This window comes from Sus scrofa, chromosome 1 (genome assembly GCF_000003025.6).
Source record: "Sus scrofa isolate TJ Tabasco breed Duroc chromosome 1, Sscrofa11.1, whole genome shotgun sequence".
NCBI lineage: Eukaryota > Metazoa > Chordata > Mammalia > Artiodactyla > Suidae > Sus > Sus scrofa.
Genome location: NC_010443.5, coordinates 83362840 through 83386825, shown reverse-complemented (window position 1 = coordinate 83386825; position 23986 = coordinate 83362840).

The following is a 23986-nucleotide window of genomic DNA, read 5'->3' as shown; positions in this document are numbered from 1 at the left end:
CAGAGCAAAGCAGGAGCTGAGCTGTGTCTGTGACCTACACCACAGCTCATGGCACCACCAGATCCTTAACCCACTGAGCAAGGCCAGGGATCGAACCTACCTCCTCATGGATGCTAGTCAGATTCATTTCTGCTGAGACAGGATGGGAACTCCAGAGATTCTGATTTAATTGCTCTGTAGCATAGCTCAAGCATCAGGATTTTTTTTAACTCCCCAGGTGATTTCAAAGTGCAATCATGGTTGAGATCATCCATTGTACAACAGCGCTTCTCCAACATGAATAAACATACACCCCACCTTGGGAATCTTTTTAAAAAATCAGATTCTGATTCAGGATGTCTAAGTTGTGGCCCAAGAGTCTATATTTTAAAAAAGCTCCAGGGGGTATGAAGGCTACTGGTCAATGACCCAAGCAGCAAGACTCTGGTATGTAGCAATATGCAACGAAAAGGGGATTGTGGATACAAGAAAAGTGGCTCCTGCAGAAAACATAAACAGTGCTTCTTCTGCCTTGGCTAGTGTAGAGTGATTTTACAGGGAAATTCATGAGTAGGACTCCATCTTTTTTGTCTATTTCTCTCAACATATCAAGCCACCACAACATCATTGATCGGTTGTAGTGATCTAAGCCAATCATGGTTGGGATGGGGAGAGAACAGCTTCCCTTTATGAGTAGCGACAATCTGCAGTGAGAAGGATGTATTCATCTTCTTTTGTATTGCACTGGCCTATGACAAGCTGTAAACAACAGGGGAACTCATTTGGCACATTTTCCCTGCAGCCATTTGTCAGGTGTCGTAATTCCATGAAAAAAAAAAAGCCTTTGGGGAAGTATAATGAATGTACTCCTCACTATTGAATTTCTATTCATGCTGCTATCTTTTCAAAGTCTCAATGTTTATCTGTATGGTAACATTATTTTAATATTAATATCATTAAGCTTTTTGGAGAATTCTTATTTGATACACAAACAGGAGGTATTTTTGGTAAAATAAAAGAAGTATAATGTGTCAGGATTTTCATTCTCCATAATGTTTGTTCCTAGAAATAACCAGAAAAGACATACTGCAGCTATCAATGCTTTTTTATGGCTATTTTTTAACATCATATATATATAAGTGCTGGTTTTCATTTTCATATTAGCAAGTAGAATATGCACAAATGAAATAACTTAAATGTGACCTCAGAAGATTTCTTCCAGTCCAGCGGTTTCTAAATGTTTTTGTCTCAGGACCCATTTCCATCCTTAAAAAATTATTGAAGTTACAAATTGCTTTTGTTTATGTTGGTTATTTCTATTGACATTTATTCTTTTAGAAAATAAAACCAGGAAGTTTTATATGTTTATTAATTCATTTAAAAATAACCAATAGCATACCCATTACATGTCACCATAAATAATGTATTTTTAAGAAAAGCAAGTATATTTGCTAACATAAAAAAATTAGCAAGTAAGTGTTTCTTTTACATTTTAAGAAATTTCCTTTGACTCTGTATTCCTAGAAGACACCTAGGTTTCTCCCACATGCTTCAGCTTTCAATCCATTGTGTTATAGTATATAAAGAAAATCTGGCACCTCAAGGTCTATGATAGGGAAAGGGAAAAATATTTCAGATAATTGTGGATATCCTTCTTTGATACTACACCAAAACCCACCCACTGTTCACTTCTGAAAAGTTAACTTCAGTATGGAATCAGAAATCTTATCAACAAACTTTCATTCTGTGTTACATTAAAATCTATTGGTTTAGCCTGCTCCATTCTTTTTTTTTTACCCATGCATAATTTTTTAACTTTTGGAGCATACTGATGCACTGAGTTATGGAAATCTTCCAAATGTCAACATATTTCATTATTTTTTTTTTTTTTTTTTTGTCTTTTGTCTTTTGTCTTTTGTTGTTGTTGTTGTTGCTATTTCTTGGGCCGCTCCCGCGCATATGGAGGTTCCCAGGCTAGGGGTTGAATCGGAGCTGTAGCCACCGGCCTACGCCAGAGCCACAGCAATGCGGGATCCGAGCCGCGTCTGCAACCTACACCACAGCTCATGGCAACGCCGGATCCTTAACCCACTGAGCAAGGGCAGGGACGGAACCCGCAACCTCATGGTTCCTAGTCGGATTCGTTAACCACTGCGCCACGACGGGAACTCCCCTCATTATGTATTATTAACAAAATAATACATCGGCTAATATCACCACGAATCTCATCAGAAAAGTTTATTTTTTACATAATGCAAAGCTTTCAAGTTCATAGTGGCAGATACAAGTTTTGTAAAATTCAAATTTTATCACTGCAAGAAGTGAGGTCAGTTGTTTTCCTTGAAGTGATAGAACTAATTCCTTCATTTCTTTTTAAATGTCAGCTAAATACTAATTTCTTAATACCAATAGTTTGTTAATCATTTTTTCAAGTGAAAAGGAAATACTTCCTTATTCCAGGAACAACATGGATAGGTCAGCTACAACTCAACAACTCTGCAGGTGCTTTTCTTCAAAATAACCATCCTACTTCACATCTAAAGAAGTGTTTGAGTATAGTTCCCATTTATCAACATAAATTGTTAAAAGTACGTGTGCTCAATAGTCAAGATTTAATAATAACACTTTTTTTTTTTTTTTTTTTACTGCCCCATCGAGGACATTACTAAGTGAAACTGGCTTTTTGTTTGTTTATTGTTGTTGTACTGCAAGTGTGTGACAGTGAAGAGTATAAGGACCACTAGCATGATTTTGGAGCCACTCCCTTGATTTATGCTAAGGTATTGGCAGTTTTACCCACTACTGATTTTGCACAATCATTATTTGACCACAGGAAATGTTCATTTATTTCTTGAAACCACCGCTATCTTCTGCAGTAGTGTTTCTTGGAACACATTTGGGAAAAGCTGTATTAAATATCCTCTTTGTCCTTTCCTACTTTTAGATCTGTGAAAGAATTTATAGTTGCAAAAATCTGCCATATTATCTCTTTGAACTGACATATATTTAGGGGGTGGGGACATTTTTACCAATTTTCATTGGGCTTCAATGTTCTTTCCTATAATTTACAAACCAAGTTTTGACTTAATGTCTGTAGTACCTAACACAGCACTTAGACTGAGTATGTGTTTTGAAAATGTTTATCTCCTTATACTTTATCATTTTTAAGGGCATTTTACAAAAACACATACAATAGTGCAAATGAATTTTTAAAATCTCATCAAACAAAAAGGTGCAGCATGAATAATTACAAGAAGTGAGTTGAATATTTGATTCAGATCTCCCTCATGAATCTTCAGATTCAAAAAACATTAAATCTCACTCAGAAAAGCCACATTATGAACTTCAGTTTTAATAAGAACTAAGCAGGAGAGAAGTCAGGGTCGTAGAAAGTGATACCCATCCACATTCAGAGGTGGGTTGAGACAGTTTAATAAATATAAGATATAGATTTGTGTTTAAATTTATGGCTAGTAAAATACTATTTCTCCATAATTTATTATTTCACTCATAATTTTGATAAAATATACTCTTTTAAAAAGTAAAATCTACTTATGATTATAGCTGTGAGGAGCCAAATTGTCCAAGAAGTATTCAAAGGAATTATCAGTCTCATTGGACAAGTTAAAAATCTCTCGAAATTTTTACCACGAAAACTCCAGAATCATAAGGGCAGCACATGCCAATCATTCTAGAATGATTAAAATTTGGAAAATTTGTAAATTTCTAAATGGTTACTCCGTTAATACATTTTTTCTGAAACCATTTATTGAGTATCTTCTATGTGCAAAACCAATGTGTATAAGCACCTACCTAAAAACTTCATGTTTCCTTGGAGTCAGGTATCCATATTTTATAACTCATACAATTTTTTTTCCAAAAATATAAATAATAATACTGGAGAAGTAGCTAAGAGAAATCAACTTTTGCATTCTCTAGGGATCATCTTTGACCATTATGTACAGGGCTTATGTAAGAACTCATATTAAGTAGATGTGCTAGGCAATAACTTTACAAAATGAAAAAAAAAAGTAGATGTGTTAGTTTAGGCTTGAGTCTTCATAACACAATGTGAAGTGGAGACATACACACATATACACAATGGAATATTACTCAGTCACAAAAAAGAATGAAATCTTGCCATTTGCCCCAACATGCCTGGACCTAGAGGATATCGTGCTAAGTGTAATAAGACAGAGAAAGACAAATATTGCATGATTTCACTTTTATATGAGCTCTAAATAAAGTGAGCAAACATAACAAAACAGAAATAGATTTATAGATACAGAGAACAAGTAGGTGGTTGCCAGATGAGAGGTGGATGGAAGGAGGAGAGAAATAGGTGAGGGAGACTGAGTGCAAACTTCCAGTTACAAAATAAATGAGTCAAGGGGAATGAAAGGTATAGTGTCAGGAATATAGTCAATAACATGTAATATTTTGTAAGGTGACCTGTCATCACTAGATTTATCGTGGTGATTATTTTTAAACGTATAGAAATATAGAATTACTATGTTGTGTACCAAGAACTAACTTGGCACTGTGGGTCAATTATAATTCAAAAACAACCAACCAAAACAAACCCATACAGAAAGAGATTAGATTTGTGGTTGCCAGAGGGAGTGAGTGGGGTCAAGAGGACTTGGATAAAGTAATTCTAAAGGTAAATATCATCTGATATCCTTTATATGTGGAATCTTTAAAAAAAATGTTACCAATGAACTTATATACAAAATATAAATAGATCCACAGATGTAGAAAGCAGACTTATGGTTACCAAAGGGGAAAGGTGGGGAGGGATAAATTAGGAGATAGGAATGAATACACACTACTTTATATAAAATAGATAATTAACAGGGACCTCCGGTATAGCACAGGGAAATCTACTCAATACTGTATAATAACCTATATGGGAAAAGAATCTGGACAAAAAATATATCTGTATGTAAAACTGAATCACTTTGATGTACACCTAACAACGAAGCTAACGTAACATTGTAAATCAACAATACTTCAATTAAAAAAAGAACAAACATCCAACACATTACTAGGGATATAATGCACAATATGATAAGTATAATTAACACTTCTGTATGTTATCTATGAAAGTTGTTAAGAAAGTAAATCCTAAGAGCTCTTGTCACAAGGAAAAATTTTTTTCTATTTCTTTAATTTTGTATCTATATATGATGACAGATGTTCCCTAAACCTATTGGATAATCATTTCATGATGTATGTAAGTAGATCATTATGCTGTATATCTGAAACTTATGCAGGGCTATTTGTCAATTATATCTCAATAAAAGTGGAAGGAAAAAAATCAGTCAGTCAATTAAAAATCTCCAACTCTTGCCAGCTAACTAAGGAGGATTTACGACAAAGAATATTAAGAACATGTCTTAACTGTCCTGAGTAGCCTTTTGAGGACTGGAAAAAATTAAATACTTCAAGGATGCACCAGGATGCCTCAGGAATTGTGTTTCTTACCACAATGGGCCTCAAAAAAAAAAAAGATGACAAATGACTTATAACACTGTATTTTGTCATTTGTACAGCATAATCTCTTAAATTAAAATTAGAGATTTAAATTCAGGCAGAATTAGAACTGCTGAAATCCTCCAATAATCATTAGAAACCCTAGTACCATTTTTGGTATGAAGTGTTCCAGACACCAAGAAAATATCCACAAACCAAATGAAATTTTGCAACATCACTCAGCCAAAAAATAGGAGAGGTGGGACACAAAAACAAGTCTGTCTAATTTTGAGGTCCATGCTTGTAAATGTTATGCAGCCCCATCCTTTACAAAATGCATTTATATTCTGCCAGGTTTTGAAGAGGATTTGAGGTGGCTCCCAATAATGAAATAAATATAATTACTGAAACAATGTAGTTTCATTATTAGTGAAGGAAGAGAAATCATTACACCAAAAGTCTCAGTTAAAATCTGATTTCCTAGACAGCCCTCAGAGAAAAAAAGGAACCTTACATGATCTATTTCTCCCTAGGTGATTAAAGGGAACAGAGTAGCAATTTGAGGGTTATCAGGTTCCCTATCACCAACTGCAAAGGAGATGTTATTGTGTCCACGGCAGCAGATGAAGCATTGAGAAAAATATCTTCCTTACACAGCTTTAGAGTCCTGCTATAGAATGCTGGACCTACAGTTGACAATACTGCATTGGGCAATGAAAATTTTGTTGAGGATAAATATCATATTAAGTATCATTATCAGAAATAAATAAATACACCTATCTGACAAAATATAAACAAATTGAGTAAAAAAATAAAGATAAAAATAATAAAAATTTAAAATAAAGATAAAATCAGTGAAGAAAAAAGATTTTTTTTATTAAAAAGAGATGTGTAAATACTCCTTGTGTGACTATTACCAAGATCAATTCTTAGAAAATGTTGAGGGTGTAATGTCAAATCACAGTCTTAGGAAGGAATTTCTATGAGTACATACTTTTTCATCAATTTAACATAATACAGGTATAAAGCTAGAGTATAGAGAAGTGCTGGTTTCAAAGCTCTTACTCCTTCAGGAGTCTTTGTCTTTCTACAATTTGATTATTACATGTGGAAATCTTTCAGTTTATCCTCCTTGGAGTGTGTTGAGCTTCATGAATGTGTAGGTTTTTGTCTTTATTCACTTTTGCAAAGTTTTGGGGTTCCTGCTGTGGCACAGTGGAAACAAATCCGACTAGTATCCATAAGGATGCAGGTTTGATCCCTGGCCTTGCTCAGTGGGTTAAAGATCTGGTGTTGCCATGAGCTGTGGTGTGGGTTGCACACATGGCTCAGATCCTGAGTTGCTGTGGCTATGGCATAGGCTGGCAGCTGTAGCTCTGATTCAACCCCTAGCCTGGGAACATCCCTGTGCTGTGGGTGTGGCCCTAAAAAGAGGGGAAAAAATTTGGAAAGTTTTGATCACTTGAAATGGACAAAATATTTCCTCAAGTATTCTTCTTGTCTTCTTCATTCTTGCCTCTCATCTGGGACTCCTGTGATGAATAAGTTGGTACATTTGCTGGTGTCCAGGTTCTCTGCATACTTGTGTTCTTTCTGTTCCTCAGACTGGACAATTTCAATTGCCTTATCTTCAAGGTCATTGGTTTTTTTCTTCTGCATACTTAAATCTTCTGTCGAACACCTATATTTATTTAAGTCATGGTACTTTTCAGCCACAAAACTTCTTGGGTTCCTTTTTTAATTTTTTTCTTTATTAACTTTACCTATTTGTTCATATATTGTTCTCTTGGTTTCCTTTAGCTCGTTGCACATTGTTTTCTTTAGCTCACTGAGTGTATTTAAAACAGTTGATGTAAACATTTGATTGGGAATTCTAATGTGCAGGCTTCTCAGAGATAGTTTCTGTCAAAGTCTTTATTTTCTCTGAGTTAGTCATATTTTTCTGTTTGTTTGCATGCTTTGTGAATTTTTTTGTTGAGAACCAGATATTTTGAGCACTACAATGTGTTACAATGTGGTTAATTCTGGAAATCAGATTCTCCTTCTCCTCAGGGGTTGCTTATTTTGTTTATGGAGGGCTGCCATTGTCCATTCCTATATTAACTGTTTCAACTACTTTTGCAAATACTGTATTCAAAGCAGAGGGCACTGAAATTTCTGTTTCGCTATCTTAACAGTTAAGCTGTGACCTGGTGGTAATTTCCTTAAATATCTGGGCTCAATTTTTGAAAAAGTAAGTATGTATCTTTAAATCTCAAACAGACACAACAGAAGAAGCTCTGCAGCCCAAGACGACAGAAACAATGGCAAGTGTCTGTGCTAGTCCCTCTGGGAACTGCCAGACCAACTAAAATGCACAATGCCAATTTTTTAGAGTTTAAGGTCTTTACTCTCCACCCTGGCATCCACCAGCTACTCCAGGAACATGGGCCAACACCCCATAGCCACGAAGGGGCTGAAGAATGGGTATAGTAGCTGGTTCACACATGTCATTCTCTTACCAAATTTCAGCAGCTTCTCCCTTCATCGAACACTCCCCCAGCTACTGTAAGTGTCTGATCACACCTAAAGCTCCCCAAGTGTTGACTGTGATATTTATTTCCAGCTTAAAGTCTCTGTCATTAGAAGGCCTGACCCTTGGAGCTTCCTACTCTACCATTTCTATAACATCACACTGCAATTTTTTAATTATGAAAATTGTTTAGGTGTCATCTAATTGTCATCTTAACATACTAAGTTACACATTTCAGCTATTACTTGATTACTCATAAAATTAGCTTCTCCCATCATGATTATAAAAGAAATGAGATATACAAAGCAGGTGAAAAATAGAAAGGTCAGTGACTAAGAGGCAAATATTATTCTCTCTTACCAAGGACAATACTCTTCCCCAATGAAGGATCAGACTCAATAAGAATGTAAATACATAGACAAAAAAAAAAAAAACAAAAAACAAAAAAAACCCCACATAGTTGTTGTCATAGTGTGGTTCTATAGTGTTAATAAACTGTTAAATTAAATCTGAATTAAAATGGGCTGTAGCGGTCACCTCGTTCTAGACACCTTGGAGTCTTCTCAATGTGTTTCTTAGCCTCTCTGTATCTATTATCATCTCTTCCCTCTCCCTAATGTTCTTCCCTCTGAATGTTCATTTCTTTTGTGGAATCCAAATAAGGATCTCTCTCTACACATAAAATCCTAACATTTATAAAGTCCTACTTTAGTGATGAGCCTTCTGCCCAGGAGTTAAAGCAAATAACCTAGCAATGACCGTGTTAGAGAAGCAGCAGAGGAGAAAACATGCCTAACAAAAATATAACATTCATTTAAGAAATATCTACCAGATAACTTCTTCATGTCAGGAGCTATCCTTATGCACTGGGGCTACAACTAGAGGCAAATAAAAGGATTCTTGCTTTCACAGAATATGTTCAGTGGGCAAGAGATATTTAACAAAAATAATCATATAATATGAATAAACAAACAAAAACTAAGAAAGAGGCTTTATGGGAAAAAAATAAGAATCTTTGGGAGTGTTACTTCTTCTACAAACTTTTGGAAAAGTTTAAGAAGGATTGGTGTAAGTTCTTCTTTGAATGTTTGTTCGAATCTGCCTGTGAAGCCATCTGGTCCTGGACTTTTGTTTGTAGGGAGTTTTTTTTTTAATTACATGTTCGATTTTAAACATAAGACAAGACACCATCAAACTCCTAGAAGAGAACATAGGCAAAACATTCTCTGACATCAATGGTACAAATGTTTTCTTAAGTCAGTCTCCCAAAGCAATAGAAATAAAAACAAAAATAAAGCAATGGGACCTAATCAAATTTACAATTTTTTGCCCAGCAAAGGAATCCATTAAAAAAAAAAAAGACAACCTAAGGAATGGGAGAAAATAGTTTCAAATGATGCAACCAACTAGGGCTTAATCTCCAAAATATACAAACAATACATACAATTCAACAGCAAAGAAACAAACAACCCAATGAAAAAATGGGCAGAAGACCTAAATAGACATTTCACCAAAGAAGACCTATGGATGGCCAGCAGGCACATGAAAAAATGCTCAATGTCACTAATTATCAGAGAAGTGCAAATCAAAACTACAATGCTGTACCAACCTCACATCCATCAGAATGGCTATCATTAGTAAGTCTACAAATACCAAACCCTGGAGAGGGTGTGGAGAAAAATGTACCCTTCTATATTGTTGGTGGAAATGTAAATTGGTAAAACCACGTGTAAAACAGTGTGAAGGTACATCAGAAAACTAGACATAGAACTATCACATGATCCAGCAATCCCACTCTTGGGCATAAATCCAGACAAAATTTTCAGTGAAAAAGATACATACACCCCTATGTTCACTGCAGCACTATTCGCAATAGTCAAGACATGGAAACAACCTAAATGTCCACCAACAGATGAATGAATTAAGAAGATGTGGTATATATACACACAATGGAATACTAATCAGCCATAAAAAAGAACAAAATTTTGCCATCTGCAGCAACATGGATGGAAATAGAGACTCTCATACTAAGTGAAGTAAGTCAGAAAGAGAAAGACAAATACCATATGATATCACTTATATCTGGAATCTAATATAAGGCACAAATGAACCTATCTACAGAAAAGAAACAAACTCATGAACTTGGAGAATAGACTTATGGTTGCCAAGGGGAGGGAGTGGAATGGACTGGGAGTTTGGGATTAGTAGATGCAAACTATTGCATTTGGAGTGGATAGGCAATGGGATCCTGCTGTACATCACAGGTAACTATATCTAATCACTTGGGATGGAACATGATGGAGGATAATGTGAAAAAAATAATATATAGAAATGTATAACTGGGTCACTATGCTATACAGCAGAAATTGGCAGAACATTGTAAATCAAATCAAATAAAAAATTTTTAAAAAGAATCTATGAGGGCATATAATGAATGAAAACTTGAAATTCAGGGAAGCAACCTGAGGAAGTAACACTTTAGCTGAGGTCATAAGGATGATGCAGTATTAAGTATGTAAAGAGGATGAAGATGGAGAGAAAGTACTCCACAAAGACTTGCTTGTGCAAAGGCCCTATAGTAAGAGGCAGGGTAGCAGCATTGGGAACTTGAAAGAAAGGCCTGTAGATGTAGAAAAAAAACAAGAGGGAGAGTTTGAAAGGAGTTGTAAAAATCTGTTAAAGGTGTCAGAGGACCATAAGTACGTTTTTCTTTATTCTAAGAGAAATGTGAAACTACTGGAAGATATTAAGAAGGAAGAATGGGATGATGTATAATTGATCTGAAAAGACCACATGGAGGTAATAATAGTAGTCCAGACATAAGCGGCTGGTGGTTTGAACAAGAGTGAGGCTGCTGGAAAGAATGAGAACAGAAACATCTTGAGAGATATTTTCAGTATGATTAAATTGGCAGATGTGGTAATATGTTGGATGGAGGAAATGAAAGAAAAGTCAGCATCAAGAATAACTCATGAGAGGCATATATCCAGAAAAAACTAATTTGAAAAAATACATGCACCCCTATGTTAATTGCAGCACTATTTACAATAGCCAAGCCAAGGAAGCAACCCAAATATCCATTGATTTGATAGAGGAATGGATAAAGAAGATGTGGTATGCATATACAATGGAATACTACTCAGCCATAAAAAAGAACCAAAATAATGCCATCTGCAGCAACATAAGTGGAACTAGAGATTACCATACTAAGTGAAGTAAGTCAGAAAAACAAATATCACATGATATCGCTTATATTTGTAATTTAAAATATGACACAAATGAACTTATTTACAAAACAGAAATAGATTCACAGACATAGAAAACAAATTTATGAATACCAAAGGGGGAAGGAGGAAGAGCAGGGATAAATTAGGAGTTTGGGATTAGCAGATACAAACTACTATATATAAAAACAACAAGGACCTACTGCCTTACACTGGGAACAACATTCAGTATCCTGTAACAAACCATAATGGAAAAGAATATGAAAGATTATATGTATATATGTATAACTGAATCACTTTGTTTTACACAAGAAACTAATACAACATTGAAAATCAACTATACTTCAATTTAAATTTTTTTAAAAAAAGAATAACTCGGAGTTCCTGTCGTGGCGCAGTGGTTAACGAATCCGACTAGGAACCATGAGGTTGCGGGTTCGGTCCCTGCCCTTGCTCAGTGGGTTAAGGATCCGGCGTTGCCATGAGCTGTGGTGTAGGTTGCAGACGCGGCTCGGATCCCGCATTGCTGTGGCTCTGGCGTAGGCCGATGGCTACAGCTCCGATTAGACCCCTAGCCTGGGAACCTCCATATGCCGCGAGAGCGGCCCAAGAAATAGCAACAACAACAAAAAGACAAAAGACAAAAAAAAAGAATAACTCATGGGTTTCTGGCTCATACAAATGGTTGATGGGATGATCATTTGCTGAGCTAAGAAGTACAAAAAAAATAAACCTCAGATTTTGGGATTCTGTGTGGCAAGATTCTAAGTGCAGTTCTGGACATGTTAAGTTTAAGGTATGACTGAGGTATCCTAGAGAAATCAGCAGGCAGTTGGACATACACGTCTGTAATTAGAAGAGAGATCATGAATGAAAATAGAAATTGCCATTCATCTAGGCATTCACAGTAATTGAACCATAGTTCTATCTGAGATTCCTCAGGGAAGGAATACAGCATGAGAAAAAAAAATGGGGGCCAGAGAGCATGCCCAGGACTGGGCTTTAAGGAGATGAGTACATAAAAAGAACACAGAAGAACCAGCTAGAAAATATAAGAGGGAAACAGAATAATATAAGAGGATATCAGGAGAGCTGAGGGAAGAAATCATTTTTAAGGGAGGCTTACATTAGGTAATTGAGTTCAGAGAATATATACTGAATTTGGCTGCATGGAAGACATCATGACCTTTATGAAAGGTATTTTGGTAGATTGATAAGGACTTAAGGTAGATTGTATTGGTTTTGAGAGCGGTAAAAAATGGAGCAATAGGAGTTCTCATTGTGGATCAATGGATTAAGAACCCAATAGAGTGTCTGTGAGGTTAAGGGTTTGATCCCTGACCTAGCTAAGTTTGTTAAGGATCCAGCACTGCTGCAAGCTGTGGTATAGGTCACAGATGCAGCTTGGATCTGGTGTGGCAGTGGCTGTGGTGTAGGCCAGCAGCTGCATCTCTAATTTGACCCCTAGCCCAGGAACTTCCCTATGCTACTCTAAAAAGAAGCAAAAAACAAAAAAAAAAAAAAAAGGAGCAATGATTATAGACAACTCTAAAAGAAATTGGTGGAAGCAACCTAAATGTCCATCAACAGAGGAATGTATAAAGAAGATGTGGTACATATCTACAATGGAATAATACTCAGCCATTAAAAGGATGAAATAATACCATTTGTAGCAACATGAATAGACCTTGAGTTTATCACACCAAGTGAAGATCGTCAGACAGTGAAAGATAAACCTTATATGACATCACTTATATGTGGGAATTCTTAAAAAAAAAGAATACAAATAATCTTATTTGCAGAACAAACACAGACTCACAGACTTTGAAAAACTTATGTTACCATAGAGGACAGATGCGGGTAGGAATGGGCTGGGGATTTGGGATTGGCATATGCACACTGAGGTATATGGAATGATTAGACAGTGGGGACCTGCTATATAGCACAGAGAACTCTACCAATATTCTGTGATCATCTATGTGGGAAAAGAATCTGAAAGAGAATGGAAGTGTGTACATGTATAACTGAATCACTGTTATAGCAGAAATGATCACAACTTGTACATCAAGTATACTTCAATAAAACTTTAAAAAATGAAAAAAAAATTGGTTGTGAAAAGGGACAGGATAAATAGGACTGAATCTTCTGGGGATATGTTAGGTTAAAGAATTATTTTACTTGGAACCCTCCTGCACTGTGGTGGGAATGTAAACTGGTACAGCCACTATGGAGAACAGTTTGCAGATACCTTAGAAATCTATACATAGAACTTCCATATGACCCCGCAATCCCACTCATGGGCATCTATCCGGACAAAACTCTACTTAAAAGAGACACGTGCACCCACATGTTCATTGCAGCACTATTCACAATAGCCAGGACATGGAAACAACCCAAATGTCCATCGACAGATGATTGGATTCGGAAGAGGTGGTGTATATACACAATGGAATACTACTCAGCCATAAAAAAGAATGCCATAATGCCATTTGCAGCAACATGGATGGAACTAGAGAATCTCATCCTGAGTGAAATGAGCCAGAAAGACAAAGACAAATACCATATGATATCACTTATAACTGGAATTTAATATCCAGCACAAATGAACATCTCCTCCGAAAAGAAAATCATGGACTTGGAGAAGAGACTTGTGGCTGCCTGATGGGAGAGGGAGAGAGTGGGAGGGATCGGGAGCTTGGGCTTATCAGACACAACTTAGAATAGATTTACAAGGAGATCCTGCTGAAAAGCATTGAGAACTTTGTCTAGATACTCATGTTGCAACAGAAGAAAGGGTGGGGGAAAAAATATAATTGTAATGTATACATGTAAGGATAACCTGACCCCCTTGCTGTACAGTGGGAAAATAAAAAAAATTATAAAAAAAAAGATAAATTAAGAGGATTCAGCATGAAAAAAAAAAGAATTATTTTACCTTTAAGAGACTTAAACAAGCATAACTGTGAATAAATATGACCCATACTCATGGTGGAGGGGAAGCCTGGAATCCAAGTGCCAAAATCATCAACAAATGAAAGGAATCCATTAGCTTCCACATGACTTGAACCAGGAGAGAGAGAAGGGTGCTAGAGCTGAGTGGCATGGGCTTTAAAGAAGACTTATAAGAGAGTAAGGGAGCACTGTTGGAAGAAGCAAAGAGAACCTCAATTCTGTCTCCAACCTCAAGCTATGACATGTGAGTGGTAAACGAATGAAAACCACCATTTTGAGATGGCTATGAAGAATGCTCTGTCCTCAGGGAAGAGCCTGGTTACTATTACGGCAAGAGGGTTTTGGGAAAACTGAGAAGAAGCCATGATATAAGGGCATCTGTCTATTAGTCTGTGAAAACCTTGAAATCAAGGATTACATCTATATTCACAAAAATTCTCAACAAAATATTTGCCAACTAAATCCAACAACATGTCAAAAAGATTGTACAGCATGACCAGGTGGGGTTCATCCCAGGTTCACAAGGATGGTTCAACATACACAAATCAATCAAAGCCATACACCACATTAACAAAAGTCAAAAACCATATGATCATTTCAATAGATGCAGAAAAAGCATTTGACAAAGTCCAACATCAATTTATGATAAAAAAAAGCTCTCTCCAAAGTGGGTATAGAGGGAACATTCCTTAACACAATAAAAGCCATTTATAACAAACCCATAGAAAATATAATACTCAATGGAGAAAAATTGAAAGCCTTCTCACTCAAATCTGGAACAAGACAGGGATGCCCACTCTCACCACTGCTATTCAACATAGTTTTGGAAGTCCTAGCCACAGCAATTAGACAAAAAAAGAAATTAAAGGCATCCAAATAGGAAAAGAAGAGGTAAAACTGTCACTGTATGCAGATGATATGATACTATACCTAGAAAACCCTAAGGACTCAACCCAAAAACTACCTGAACTGATTAACAAATTCAGCAAAGTAGCAGGATATAAGATTAACAGTCAGAAATCAGTCACATTTCTGTATACTAACAATGAAATATTAGAAAAGGAATACAAAAATACAATACCTTTTAAAATTGCACCTCAAAAAATCAAATACCTGGAAATACATCTGACCAAGGAGGTAAAGGATTTATATGCCAAGAACTATAAAACATTAATCAAGAAAATTAAAGAAGACATAAAGAAATGGAAAGATATTCCATGTTCCTGGATTGGGAAAATCAATATTGTAAAAATAGCCATACTACCCAAAGCAATCTACAGATTCAATGCAATCCCTATCAAATTACCCATGACATTTTTCACAGAACTAGAACAAATAATCCAAACATTTATATGGAACCACAAAAGACCCAGAATCACCAAAGCAATCCTGAGAAACAAAAACCAAGCAGGAGGCATAACTCTCCCAGACTTCAAGAAATACTACAAAGCCACAGTCATCAAAACAGTGTGGTACTGGTATCAAAACAGACAGACAGACCAATGGAACAGAACAGAGAACCCAGAAATAAACCCTGACACCTATGGTCAATTAATCTTTGACAAAGGAGGCAAGAGCATAAAATGAGGAAAAGAAAGTCTATTCAGCAAGCATTGCTGGGAAACCTGGACAGCTGCATGCAAAGCAATGAAACTAGAACACACTCTCACACCATGCACAAAAATAAACTCCAAATGGCTGAAAGACTTAAATATACGACAGGACACCATCAAACTCCTAGAAGAAAACATAGGCAAAACACTCTCTGACATCAACATTATGAATATTTTCTCAGGTCAGTCTCCCAAAGCAATAGAAATTTGAGCAAAAATAAACCCATGGGACCTCATCAAACTGAAAAGCTTTTGCACAGCAAAGGAAACCAAAAAAAAAAAAAAAAAAAAAAAAGACAACTTACAAAATGGGAGAAAATAGTTTCAAATGATGCAACTGACAAGGGCTTAATCTCTAAAATATACAAGCAACTTATACAACTCAACAGCAAAAAAATCCAACAACCCAATTGAAAAAGGGGCAAAAGATCTGAAAAGATATTTCTCCAAGGAAGATATATAGATGCCCAATAAGCACATGAAAAAATACTCAACATCCCTGATTATTAGAGAAGTGCAAATCAAAACTACCATGAGATACCACTTCACACCAGTAAGTATAGCCATCATTAATAAGTCCCCAAATAACAAGTGCTGGAGGGGGTATGGAGAAAAGGGAACCCTCCTGCATTGCTGGTGGGAATGTAATCTGGTACAGCCACTATGGAGAACAGTTTGGAGATACCTTAGAAATCTATACATAGAACTACCATATGACCCAGCAATCCCACTCTTGGGCATATATCTGCACAAAAGTTACCTTGAAAAAGACACAGGCACCTGCATGTTCATTGCAGCACTATTCAAAATAGCCAAGACATGGAAAAAACCCAAATGTCCATCGACAGATGATTGGATTCAGAAGATGTGGTATATATACACAATGGAATACCACTCAGCCATAAAAAAGAACAAAATAATGCCATTTGCAGCAACATGGATGGAACTAGAGACTCTCATACTGAGTGAAATAAGTTAGAAAGACAAAGACAAATACTATATGATATCACTTATAACTGGAATCTAATATACAGCATAAATGATCGTTTTCACAGAAAAGAAAATCATAGACTTAGAGAATAGACTTATGGCTGCCCGACGGAAGAGGGAGGAAGTGGGAGGGATCAGGATCTTGGGGTTAACGGATGCAAACTATTGCTCTTGGAATGGATTTACAATGAGATCCTGCTGTGTAGCATTGAGAACTGTGTGTAGTTACTTACATCGAAACACAACAATGGGAGGAAAAATTATGTACACAGGTATGTGTAACTTGGTCCCCATGCTGTACAGCAGAAAAAAAAAATTAATTAATTAATTTTTTAAAAAGAAGGTAAAGGATTATGTCTATATTGATAAAATAATTTAGGCCGTTGCTTCTCAAACTTTAGTATATGTCAGAGTCACCTGGAGGACTGCTTAAAACAGATTTTTTTTTGTCCGATACTCAAAGCTTCTTATTTAGTTGACCTTAAGTTCCCAGGTGATGCTAATGCTGCCAGTCTGGAAACCACTTTTTAAAAACCCTTGGGGAGTTCCCGTCGTGGCACAGTGGTTAACGAATCCGACTAGGAACCATGAGGTTGCGGGTTCGGTCCCTGCCCTTGCTCAGTGGGTTAAGGATCCGGCGTGGCCGTGAGCTGTGGTGTAGGTTGCAGATGCGGCTCGGATCCCACGTTGCTGTGGCTCTGGCGTAGGCCGGTGGCTACAGCTCCGATCTGACCCCTAGCCTAGGAACCTCCATATGCCGCGGGAGCGGCCCAAGAAATAGCAACAACAACAACAACAACAACAACAACAACAAGAAAAGACTAAAAAGACCAAAAAAATAAATAAAAAATAAAATAAAAATAAATAAATAAAAACCCTTGAGAGTTCCATTCTTAATTTTTTGAGGAATCTCCATACACAATCAAGCTATTCTATTTCTGGGTATTTATCTGAAGAATATGAAAACATTAATTCAAAAGGATACATGCACTCCTGTGTTCATAGCAGCACTACTCACAATAGCCAAGACATGGAAATAACCTGAATGTCCATCAACAGATGAGTGGATAAAGAAGATGTGGTACATATCTACAATGGAATACTGCTCAACCTTATAAAAATAAAATGAGGAGTTCTTGTTGTGGTCAATGGAAATGAACCCAACTAGGATCCATGAGAATGCGGGTTCAATCCCTGGCCTTGCTCAGTGGGTTAAAGATCCAACATTGACATGAGCTGTGGTGTAGATTGCCGACACAGCTTGGATCAGGCATTGCTGTGGCTGTGATGTAGGCTAGCAGCTGCAACTCCATTTTGGCCCCTAGTCCAGGAATTTCCATATGCTGCAGGTTACAAAATGAAGTCTTGGAGTTCCCATTGTGGCAAAGTGGAAACAAATCCAACTAGGAACCATGAGGTTGCGGGTTCGATCCCTGGTCTTGCTCAGTGGATTAAGGATCCAGTATTTCTGTGAGCTGGGGTGTAGGTCGCATATGCGGCTCGGATCTGGCGTTGCTATGGCATAGGCCAGTGGCTACAGCTCTGATTCAACCCCTTGTCTGGGAACCTCCATATGCCGCAGGTGCAGCCCTAAAATGACAAAAGATAAATAAATAAATAAATAAATAAGAAATTTTGTCATTTGTGACAACATGGATGGACTTTGAGGGTATTATGCTGAATGAAATAAGTCAGGTGGAGAAAGACAATAGTGTATGACTTCACTCATATGTGGAACATAATAAGTGAACAAAAACAAACATAAGCAAAATGAAAAAAAAAAAATACGTAATTAGATACAGAGACCAGAGCAGTGGTTACCAGAGAGGAAGGGAAGCATAGGGAGGGTGAAATGTATAAAGGGAAGTCAGCTGTATAGTGAAAGATGGAAACTAAAGCTTTGGTGGTAAGCATGCCATAGTGCATATAGATGTCAAAGTATAATGTTGTACACATGAAGTATATAAAATAACAGTTTTGAAGAGCTTCCTGATGGTTCAGTGGGTTCAGGATCAGTATTGTCACTATTGTGGCTTGGGTTGCTTCTGTGATATGGTTCAATCCCTAGCTCCAGAACGTCCATGTTCTGTGGGTGCAGCCAAAAAATTAAATAAGTAAATAATACTTTTTAAAAATAGCATTAAAAAACCACTTGGATAGTGTATGTTGTGATAACAAACCAACCCTGAAATTTCAACAGCTTAATAGAATAAAAGTCCAGCTGGGTTGGGCAGCTCTCCAGGGTATCCTCTTCTAAGCAGAAACCCAGGAATTCAGGTTATTTCTATCTGGTAGCGATGCCCTCTGGAACATGTGGCAAGGAAGAGAGACTTGGAGAGTCACATGATATATTTTAGGGGCGAGGCCTGGAAGTGGTTTACATCACCTCTGCTCGGATCTCATTGGTCCAAACTCAGTCACATGGTCCAAACATAACAGCAAGGGAGGCTCAGAAATGTAAAGGAGACCATGGATGTTTTGAGAACATAAGCAATCTCTGTGAGAGCATCTTCTGTCTGTAATGTCATCAGAGAGAACAATGCCAGTCAAGACCCAGAGCTCAATGTATGCTTCAATAACCTGAGCTGAATAATTAGTGACCAAAACCTGGGTTTTAAAGTTTTCCTTTGGACATCAAGAGACAAGCACTCCTCATAACCAATTGCTGTTATCCACGTACATCCTCCAACATACACATACACACACACACACACACACACACACACACACACACACCATGGCCTTTCCTAAGTTAGCTTTTCTGACCTTGCCAGGTTCAATTTTGCATGGCTACTCTTGGGACATTCATAGACTTGAAGAGATGTGAATATGTTGAGAGGGAAAAAAAAATTACACTGATGAAAAAACTCCATGCTGTTTCATGTCCACTCCCCTTTGCTGTGAATTCAGACGTGTGAAGCAGAGTATTTTTTTCAACAAGCAGCCTCCTTTTTGAGGAAGTTATGCCCATGGGATGCTTCACGTCCTGTCTTACCTTCAAGGCCTTTATTGTATTTGAGGACCGGTGATGGCTGAGCGACAGGAGAGCTGACAGTTCTATTAGCTGTAGAAGCAGGACAGGTCAATCAAGACTTTTCACATCTCTAGGTAATGAGCTGAGTTTCTGAAGGTAACCTGGATTCCAGTGGGATGAGCTGCAGTCTTGTTACAAGATAAAATGGGCTCCCAAAGGCTGATTTTACACGAGAGGATCCTCAGTCACCACTTGAGATGAAGTGTTAGTCCTGTTTCAAACTTGCCCTGCCAGCCTTGGGGAGCACCTAGAGCAGAGGACAGAAAGACAAACTGGGAGACAGAGTGCAATTTTATGGGTTTTGAGAATTCAAGAGAGCACATTTAACTCTTAACTATTTGTGGTTCTTCAGGAAGGAAAAGATTCAGTGGTGGGTACTTAAGATAAAAGAGGTCATGTTTCAATAATGTACATTTTTTTTAAGGGTTGCACCTACTGCATATGGAAGTTCCCAGGCTAGGGGTAGAATCAGAGCTGCTGCTAACCTACACCACAGCCACGGCAACACCAGATCAGAACCACATCTGAGATTTATGCCACGGCTTGTGGCAACGCCAGATCCTTCAACTACTGAGTGACGCCAGGGATCGAATCCTTACAGATAGTATGTTGAGTTCTTAATCTGCTGAGCCACACAGGAACTCCTACATCTTATTTTAATCTCCACCTGACGCACAAATCTCTTGACATTAAAGAATTACTTTGTCCAACAAATACATCTATTGGGAAGAAAATGAGAAAACTTTATGAAAAATAATGAAAGACACTCCAGTATAGAGTAAAATATATTATTCAATGTCTCAATACAAATTGTGTGATGGAGGCACTTCTAGTTAAAAAGTAGTGAGACTGGTATTTTATCAGAAATGTCATTTTCACAGCGTATCACTAGATAGAAGATGCATTAGGTCATGTGGTATCTAGCTGCTGCTTTGATTCTTTGCACAGTACAAATCTTACTTATCTCCAAGTTCTCATGACAGTGGCCAAAGGAACCAAAAGTTAGTTTCTTAATTCTTAACCTTGGTGAGATGCCTCTCAAAAGGAAGCTGAGATGACTATAGTGATGGCTGTTCAGTTTCCTTTTCAGGTATAAAAATATAGTAAGATTTGTGTAAACACGATTATCATTCAGATCCCTACACACCCCAGGAAATGACTGGCTGAACGAGACTCTATTTGTGAAATGCTAGGGTAGCCTAAGAGCTACTCTGCTGGGAGGAGTTGTTATTTCAGGAATGAACCTCCTACTTTTTGATATGCTCCTGTGGAAATCTGGGGACCAGCTGCATTCAAAGATTCCACCAACACATAGCTCACCACAGATCAGGGCTTATCAAAGAACTAGTGTCCTCTAAAAACATTAATAAGGACCTACTGTATAGCATAGGGTAAGCTACTCAATACTGTGTAATAACCTATATGGGAAAAGAATTTGAAAAGGAACAGATATACGTATATGAATAACTGATTTACTTTGCAGTACACTTAAAGCTAAAACAACTTTCTAAGTCAATAACACTCCAATAAAATTTATTTTAAAAATATGAAAACAATACTGCCCTGGAATCAACTCTGCACTCACCAAATATTGATTGCAACCTACTATATCCAATGAAAATAATTCTACATAATTCTACACAGTTTATATGCGTATATAGGAAAGTGAAAGCATGAGCCTCAGAATCAGAGTTCATGCTTCAGTATATGGATAGTAAGACCAATTCTAGGAAAAAATATATGCCAAATTGCATTGGAAGGATTATTCAGGGAGTGTTGATGTAATAAAAATCATTTTTATGAATCTTTTAATTAGCAAGACTTGGGTTTCTCTATCACTCCCTCATTTTCTATTTGTGATGGGACAGTGACTTAAGGCTCAGTGACCCTCAGTTTCCTCATCTGTAAAATAGACATATTACTTACCTTGTAGAGCTGCCGTGAGAATTAAATGAGAAATATATGAAAAAGCCCAAGTCTAGAGTAAGTAAATGCTCAACAAATAGGAGCCATAACTGAGGTATAGCTGCTAATATTCAGCCTCCTGTAAACAGGCAACCATATAAAAAAGAATATGATTCTTTATCAAAAAGAATGTGATGTGAATAGACATATTCCAAAGAAGACATATAGATGGCAAAAAAAAAATGAAAAAATGCTCAACATAACTAATTATTAGAGCAATGCAAATCAAAACTACTATGAGGTATCACCTTACACTATCCAGAGTGGCCATCATCAAAAAATCTACAAACAGTAAATGCTGGAGAAGGTATGGAGAAAAGGGAATGCTCCTACACTGTTGGGTGGGGACATAAATTGGTACAACCACTATGGAGTATGGAGTTTCATCAAAAAACTAAAAATAGAGCTACCATATGATCCAGCAACCCCACTCTTCAGCATCTATCTGGAGAAAACCATAATTCTAAAAGATACATGCACCCCTATGTTTATCACATCACTATTCACAATAGCCAAGACATGGAAGCAACCTAAATGTCCAACGACAGAGGAATGGATTAAGAAGATGTGGTACATATCTACAATGGAATACTACTCGGCCATAGAAAGGATGAAATAATGCCATTTGCAGCAACACAGATGGACCTAGAGATCATCATATTAAGTGAAGTTAGACAGTGAAAGACAAACATCATATGATATCACTTGAATCTTCAAAAAGGATACAAACAAACTCATTTTCAGAACAGAAACAGACTCACAGACTTTGAAAGCAAACTTATGGTTACCAAATTGGACAGGTTTTGTTGTGGGGGCTTAGTTGGGGGGCTTTGTTGGGATTGGAATATGCACAATGAGGTATGTGGAATGATTGGCCAATGGGGACCTGCCGTACAGCATAGAGAGTTCTACCCAATGTTCTGTTACAGTCTATGTGGGAAAAGAATCTGAAAGAGAACGGATGTGTCTACATGTATAACTTAATCACTTTGTTGTACAGCAGAAATTATCACTGCAATAAATCAACTATACAGTAAATCAACTATAATAAAACTTTAAAATTGAAAAAAGAAAGAAAATGTCTAAGTAAAATACTATAAAATGAATGACTTTGTCCCCCCCAAATGCGTGTTAAGGTCCAGTCCCCAGTGTGATGGCAGTATTTGGAGGGGGTGGCTCTCAGAGAGGTGATTAGGTCTTGAGAGTGAAGCCCTCATGAATAGGGTTAGGGCCCTATGAGTAAGTGGTACTCCAGAAAATTCCTTTGCCCCTTCTGCAATCTGAGGACACAGTGAGAAGATGGCCATCCATTGACAAGGAAGTGTGCCCTCACCAAACACCAAACTTGCCAATGCCTTGATCTTGGACTTCCCAGCCTCCAGAGGGTGAGAGCTCAATAAGCCAGCCTATAGGATTCTGTTACAGCAGCCCAAATGAATGAAGACAAAAGGCCTTCTTTGTAAAAATTTAAAAAGGATCTAAATGCACAATAATATGTTTGTATAACTGCTTATAACAAATATGCATTAGCTTGTTATTCCTGCCCTTTCAATTCTTCTTTACCTACTGTAGACAACCAGAAAATCTACTCAATAACTTGTAATAATCTATATAGGAAAAAAGCATGGATCTAGGTATTTGCATCACTGATTCACTTTGCTATACAGCTGAAACTAATACAACATTGTTAGGTCAACTATACTCTAATAAAATTAAATTTAAAATATGCATTAGCTTGTAAATGCTTGTTAACCTAAAGAGCTGGTTTATATTTCAAAAGAAATGAGGGTGAAAAATAAAAGGATGTGAACTCTGACTTGCTATTTGATTATACTTTCTATTGTATATTTGGATTTTTAAGTTTCCATTGACCTTTAAATTAAACTGTTTATGTGTCACAGAGTGTATTTTGAACATTCTTTTAGACAAGTCCTTAGACAATTTAAAAGAACCAGGCTAAGGTTGGATATGAACTACAGCATACACACTGAAGTTTATCAAACACCGTATGAGAGAAAGATGATTTCTGAGTCACAGAAGCCAAAGAACTACAGAAGTGGAAAGTTATTTTAAAACCTGCTCATGTTTAATTAGCTCCTATAACATCATTCATCATAAACTGTGAGAAACCTGTTCACAGATGCTAGAATTTGAAGGCTGCCTTTATAGATGAACATACCTAAGTTTTCACTAACTGGCCAACTGTCCAGAAGTAGGTCCTTTTTTTTCCCCCATGGGCTAG